Raw genomic sequence first — 7,514 nt, forward strand, 5'->3', positions numbered from 1 at the left:
AGCTTATTGGGTCTCTTGCCAACCTTCTTGAAATTTTTCTTTTGTCTCCCATGCTTTTTCTTGATTTCTGAGGTATCTTCCAATATTTTCTTCCCTACGGTTCATAATGAGATTACACTATTCTGTTGATAATTGAGGCTGAGCAAGCCATAAATTTTGCTTTCACAATTCTTATTTCTCTTTTAAACTACTTGATATTGTAATGATTGAAATTAAATTAAACTGAGATAACAAAACTCCAAACATATCTAATTTATTGATAAAGCTAGCAGTTACCAATAATAGGGGTCCTTAGCTCCTTAGCAAGTCAAAAGATGCTGAAATGGGGTATAGTTTTATACTATGGGGTTATATGGGTGTTATAGTTTAGGGAAAGAGAATAAAAATAGAATAGCACATAGGTAGAATGTATGATTAAATCATCTGGTTTCTACTGGTAAGAAAGACGAGATTTTTTATCCTGGTTGCTAAGAAAAATTTATTGGTTGTGTCCACTCTATATTTTTGCAAGGATAGCTAAGAGTATAGAGATGATAGGTGTCTTTAACATAAAGATAAAACAGTGATTTACAGAAAAACTAAACTTCTGGACTTCTAGTCTTCTAAACTTAACTCAGAGATAAAGAAACATGATGTAAACACATATGAAAGATTGGTACAAAATGTCAATTACAACAACATCCATTTGATTTTCTCAGAGTTATCCTGTTTTGGTTTTGTGCTCTCAGGAATCCACAAGGTCCTCTGCTTCTTTGGATACTGATTGATTTTTCATCATCTTGAAATAATTACTGAGATATCTGGGCTTTTTTAGCTGATCTGGAAGCCACATTCCCTTCTGTTATTGATATCTAATAGAGTGATCTTCCTAACATGTCATTTCTCAATAAATTGCAATGATTCCCTATTTCCTCTAGAATCAAATATAAAATTGTTTTGCATTTTCTTCCTCCTTGTCTTCTTCCTCATCCTCCTCCTTCTCTTCTGTATGACCTTTTTTGGACCTCATTTGTCCCGTCTGTAAAGTGAAGAAGTGAGCGGATTGAAGATGACTTTAAAAGTGCCTTCTAGCAGTAATATTCTATGAGCTACCATCTGAGAGTTCTCTAGGTATTAGTAAAAATTACAATTCAAATTGTAATTCTCCCCAACAAACACGCGAGGCCGCCATAGAGCTAGCCCTGTGAGTAGGCAAGAAGATTACTTTCAATCTGGTAGAGCCGAATTTATTGAATCAGGAGAACTAAAAGGCAAGAAATCCATGAAACTAGAGCTAAGACCCCAGAAGAAGGTTGCTATGACTTTTGCTCACATTTTTCCCATTATTTTCAATTTGGTGAATTGGATTTTCCATCTTTCCCATTAGCTTCAATTTGGTGAATTGCATTTTCTATCTTGGTGAACTGGTTCCTCCTTTTTCAGTCTTAGGGCCATTCTATTGTCTTTCTTTTCTCGTATATTCAATTCGACAAACATTTACCATGGGATCCTATGTATAAAGTTATGTCCTGAGCCTCAGGGTAGCTATAACACAAACCCATTCTGATCTAAGCAAGGGAAAAAGATAACACAAATAATCATGGAATGAGGGAGAAAGAGTTAAAGAGTCAGTATGAAGTGATGGATTGGAATCAGGATAGCTGGGTTCCCATTCCAATTCTGCCATTTACTGGCTGTGTGACTGTGGATAAGTCACTTGACTTTTTTGAGTGTCAGTTCCCTCATTTGTAAAATAAGCAAGTTGTACTACAAAGCTTGAAACCTACTATCCTAAAATAAGTGGAAAGAAGTGGTTCAGGTAAGATGTTATGAGAAATATGAAGAGATAGAGAGAAAAATACAGAAAGAGACACATAGAGAGAAACAGAGAGCAAGGAACTGAGTGGATGCCCATCAGTTGGAGAATGGCTGAATAAATTATGCTATGTCAATGTTATGGAATATTATTGTTCTTTAAGAAATGATCATCAGGATGATTTCAGGGAGACTTAATGAACTGATGCTAAGTAAAGTGAATAGGACCAAGAGAACATTGTAGCAACAAAATTATGGGATGATCAACTCTGATGGATTTGGCCTTTTTCAACAATGAGATGATTCATGCCAATTCTAATGTATTTGTGATGTAGAGAGTCACGTCCATCCAGAAAAAAGATTGTGAGGATAGAACATGGATTAAAATAGTATTTGCACCTTTTTTTGTTGTTGTTTGCTTGCTTTTTCCCCTTTTCTTTCTCATTTTTTCCCCTTTTTTGTTCTGATTTTTCTTGTGCAGCATGATAATTATGGAACTAGAGATAGAAAAAATTGCAAATGTTTAACATATATTGGATTGCTTGCTGTCTAAGGGAGGGGGTGAGGGAAAGAGAGAAAAAAACTTGGAACACAGGGTTTTGCATGGATGAATGTTGAAAACTATTTGCATGTATTTAGCAAATTTAAAGCTATTTTTTTTTAAAGAAGTTTACTATCTAGTGGAGAGCAAGGAAGACAATATTACAATATAGACCTAGGAGATATAATTTTCAAATGTTGTCAGGGTACCAGAATGTCTCATACTGCCTCAGCTGAGTGAAAAGTCAGGACTTAGAAGATATAATTTCACCTAAAATAGAGAATCACCCACCATGTTAGGAAACCACAAAACAGCAGTGCTAATGCAAAAGCATTCAGGGAAAGAAGTGCCCATAGAAAAGCTTTCCCTCTCTCATGTACTTATGACAGGATTAATTTTTTAATATTTGGATCTCAGAAACAGTTTCTATGTCCATGAAAACTAAAACTTAATAGAGGAGGGATACCATACCCACAATGTTTTGTATAAGAAGTATTATTCCTATTTCACAGATTAAGAAACTGAGACCCACCTAAGTAAATTGATTTAACTAAATCAGACAACCTGTTTATGTCTGGGACAGGACTGTCTTTCATAGCTACTAGACAAAAGAGATAGACAACCTTCAATTTTGAGAAGATCCTTACCAGGGTCTCCTCACCTATTTATCCCTCTGATTCAACATAAGCCAGTCCCAGACAGCCATTTGAGGATCCAAAATATATACCCAATAATGTGTCAAAGGAGGGAAGGGATCTTGAAAGCTATCTAATTCGGGTGTCTTTATTTTACAAATGAGGAAAATGAGACCCAGAGAGAAATGAGTGACTTGCATAGATTGCATCACATAGACTGACAGAGGCAGAATGTCCACTTTACCACACAGTCTGTCACTGGTGGACACTTGTGAGTGTTAATTTTAGGGAAGATAATGACTGAGCACCTAAGGTAGGCCAGCTATAATTGTCCTCTGGGGAACCTGTTCAGAGAATTGAAGGAAGTTACTTTCAGGCAGTGACATATTTATCTCCATTGTTAGCTTTTCAGGATGAAAGTTTATACTTTGAAAATCAGCAAATGCTACAAATCACAACTTAGCGTTTTGTTGTCTAAACTTAAGAAAATGTTAATAACACAGACTAAGCTTAAAAGTCTGTTTGGGATACATTTTTCAACTACCCCTCACTGATTGTTAAGCATTTAACAGCACATCTCCCCCCTCAGTGTTTTGGAGGTCTCAGTTTCTAAGACCCAGATCTCTATTTTTATATATTTATTTTCATATGGGAGATTTTTATTTATTTATTTCTCACCTTTCTGTCTCAGTTTCTTAGACTCATATCTCCATGTTTATCTATTTATTTAAACCCACAATAGGTGGGCTTTATTTATTTTTTTTTTTACCTTTCTGACTTAGCAATCAAGGAACTTGTATCCAACATTCCTTACTCTCTTGATCTCTTTTTTAAAAAATGCTCTTTTTTTCTCAATAGTATTTTATTTTTCCAAATACATGTGGAGATAGTTTTCAGCATTCTTATTTGTAAGATTTTGTGTTCCAAATTTTGTCTCCCTCCTTTCCTTATGTTCCCCCCCCTCCCCAGACAACAAGCAATCTGATATAGGCTATACATTTACAAATATTTTAAACATATTTCCATATTAATCATGTAATGCAAGAAAAATCAAATCAAAAGGGAAAGAAACATGAGAAAGAAAAAAAAAAGGTGAAAATACTATGTTCAGATGCACATTTAGTAGGCATAGTTCTCTCTCTAGATGTGGATGGCATTTTCCATCCCAAGTCTATTGGAATTATCTTGAATTATTGTATTGCTGAACAGAGCTAAATCTGTCATAGTTGATCAGATATCTACTTTTAAAAGAAATCCTCACAAACAGAAAAAATCAGCCATATTAGAGATCTATTTACACAGAGATTAGGATCACTGGATTCAAATAGATCTAGAGATTAGTATCAGTGGATTCAGAGCTGGTAGGGATTTTACAGGAAGTCCAACTCCCTGATTTGACAAATATGGACAAAAATTGACAAATGAGGAAGGAGACCAAGGGAGTTACAATGATTTGCTTAAAATTACCATGTGGAAAGTGCGTCTTTTCATTGCACTGAGTTGTTTATCCTACAGAAAGGTAATGCATACTCCTTTATGTTTCTTCTTTTCTCTTTCCTACCTTTTGACATTTTTTATTTGTTAGATGGAGGGAACAAGGGCAGCTAGAGGAAGTGAAATTCCATTCAGCCTATTTGGTCTCAAGTGAACAGGTTTAGTAAAACCTTCAAAAGGAGAGGCTGCGGGAATCATAGCAAGAGAAATTGTGAATTTAGTTTACCCAAGTCACCCTTATCAAGAGAATGAAATTCCACAGAAGGTCAGACCCGTATCCTATAACACCAAGGGTCGTTTTTGTTCTGTCATTTCAATTTTGAGATTTAGGGATCTAATACAAATCACCCTTATTTCCTATCAATACCATAATCCAACATAATTCTGTTTCCCATAAATTCACAATAACAGCATTTATTTATATATTATATATATAAATATATATTAAGATATTATTAATTATATAAATATATAATTGATTATAATTAATTAAACATTAATAGATGTTATTTGAATAACGTGGTATACACACACACACACACACAAACATTTGCATATATATGCATATGTATATATAACACCATGTTTCCAGCTTGTGCCTTTTATGGCTAAACCAAAACCAGTTTTATGGCTGAACAAATGGTTCTTAAAGGCAGAAGACCTTGTCATGATAAATATATAATCATAGCCAAACAGCTATTGGGGGCTTCGGTTTCTTCATAAGTAAAACAGGAATACACTTGCATTGAGCTAATGGGGTGCAGTCATACTCTCCTTTTTTAAGACCACCAAAATGATGATGTATGGGGGTGATAGCCCAAAAGTGTGCTAGGTTATGGGTCAGTGTCATGTCATGTCAAAAGAATTCGTAGGCTTAGACATCCTTCAAATTAAGGAGAAAAGATTTTTATTACATTGCTAAAAGTGAGCTAAATCATAGGTTGTTTTTTTTTTTGTAAGGAAAGGGATTTTAGCAATTAATAAAGCAGAAGGCAAGTTCCCTAGCAGGAACCAGAAGGAAGATGCCATTAATGATATTTATTATCATTTATAGGCAGGCTAAATTTTAAAATAAATTTAGCAAGGATCTACCATAAAAGCAGATTTTTTTTTTTTACGGGGGAAATATAATCTCAGGGGTTTGACATCCTAACTTGGCTTTCTGATTGGATAGGTGGAGTTTCTAGAGACCTCCATCTGGGGTGGGACTGTAATCAAAAATCCAAAAGGCTCGCTTAAGGCTGAGATGATCCCATCAGAATTTCTCCTCTATGCTTCAGAGAGTGGCTAGATTTCCAGATTGTATACTATAATTTAAGCTCTCTTTCAACACCCATCTAGCAGCCCAAGACGTCATCATTTGTATTACCTACCTCATTAGGGCAGTAAGAAAAGTATTTGACAAATAATGAATAGAATGATGGACCTGGACTCAAGGCAGTCCTGTAGCTATGTTATCCTGGACCAATCACTCAACCTCAGTTTGCATCAATTTCCTTAATTGTAAAATGAAGTAATAGCATCTGCTTTCCAAAGTTACTGTGATGATCAAATGAGATATTATCTCTAAAATACTAATAATGGTACCTGGCACAGAGTAGACATTTAAATAAATGTATATTACTTTCCTTAAGGAACTATATAAATGGGAGATGATGATGATTATTGTTATAGTCTCACTCTACATCTAATTATTCACCTAGGGCTATAATGTAGAACATTTGTGTACAATGTTCTGGTTCTGCTCACTTTACTTTGCACCATTTCATATAAGTAAAGATCATTTCTTCTGAGTCTTCCATTTGAAAGATGAAGAAATTGAGACCCATGTAAGAACTTTCATGGAAATTTGCTCAAGGTTACACAGATAATAAATGTGAGAGCTAGAATTTGAACTTAGTTCCTCTGACTTCAAAGCCAGGTTTTTTTTCCACTATAGCTTAAGTATAGAATCAGAGAATACAGCCCAGAATACATCTTGGGTATGATTACAAAGGGGCCCTGATAAATAACCCATGTTACTGAGTTACACTGTATGTTCTTCTTTACATGGGTGGGGCTTCTGATATATTACTACAAGTCCCAAGCTTTCATTCTGTCAAGAACAATGGAGAGACAGCTCAGGAATAAAAGGTTAGTGGTATTTTCATAGAAATGTCTTAAGATTGGGTCAACAAGAATAGATTTATAAAAATGCATCTTTAACAGCTTAATTCAGCAAATCGGCTACTTCGGGAATTAATTTCTTGTTTCTAGATTTCACACCTTAATGCTAATTGACTGTTTTTATGCTTGTCTATAGAAGAGAGAAAATCCCATCTGGATAAGTGTTTAATTCATTTGGTTCAGAGATAATCCTGACATGTGGATAAAAAAAAAAATACAAGGCAAATTGTTTTATATAAGCAGATCTAATAGGTATTTTTTTTTTGGGGGGGGGGGCTTGCTTATTCCAAGTCAGCAATTTGACAGTATCTCAAAGTTTGGTGTATACCTGTTATAAGTGTGGTGGATGGGCAGTTTGTTGAGATGAAGGGGGATGAAGAGTTTTTGAAGAAGAGATGGAGAGGAGGTTTTCCAAGTTTGCCTCTCCCTGGGGAGATACAAATGATAATTAAAATTGCAGTGAATTAGAACTAAAAGGCTGTCTTTTTTCTTAATAATAAGTTAAAAAACCCTTCCTGCCTGCTTATATAAATTCATCATTTTTAGCTGGCTTAAGCCATTTGGAGTTTTTAAAAAAATGAGGTATGAGTATGTAAGGCTGATTTTGAATATCCATAAATTGATCCTGAAGGAAAATCCCCCAAATAAGAATTTGATAGGCAGTGAGATCATTGTTGAAACAAGGGTATAGCTTCCCATTAATCTGGCTGTTCAAGTTTTGATCTACCTTAAGACATGGGAATTTATAATCATACCATATATCAATATTTCTAAGAGCTGCGCTTTCCTTTCTCATAGGAACTCCCTTCATAAATGTAGAAAGCAAATCCAGCAGAGATGGAAATGTTTTCACCTTGCTCCTGGTTGTAGTTAAGAGCTTGATG

The sequence above is a fragment of the Sarcophilus harrisii genome, chromosome 4 (genome assembly GCF_902635505.1).
Source record: "Sarcophilus harrisii chromosome 4, mSarHar1.11, whole genome shotgun sequence".
Lineage (NCBI taxonomy): Eukaryota > Metazoa > Chordata > Mammalia > Dasyuromorphia > Dasyuridae > Sarcophilus > Sarcophilus harrisii.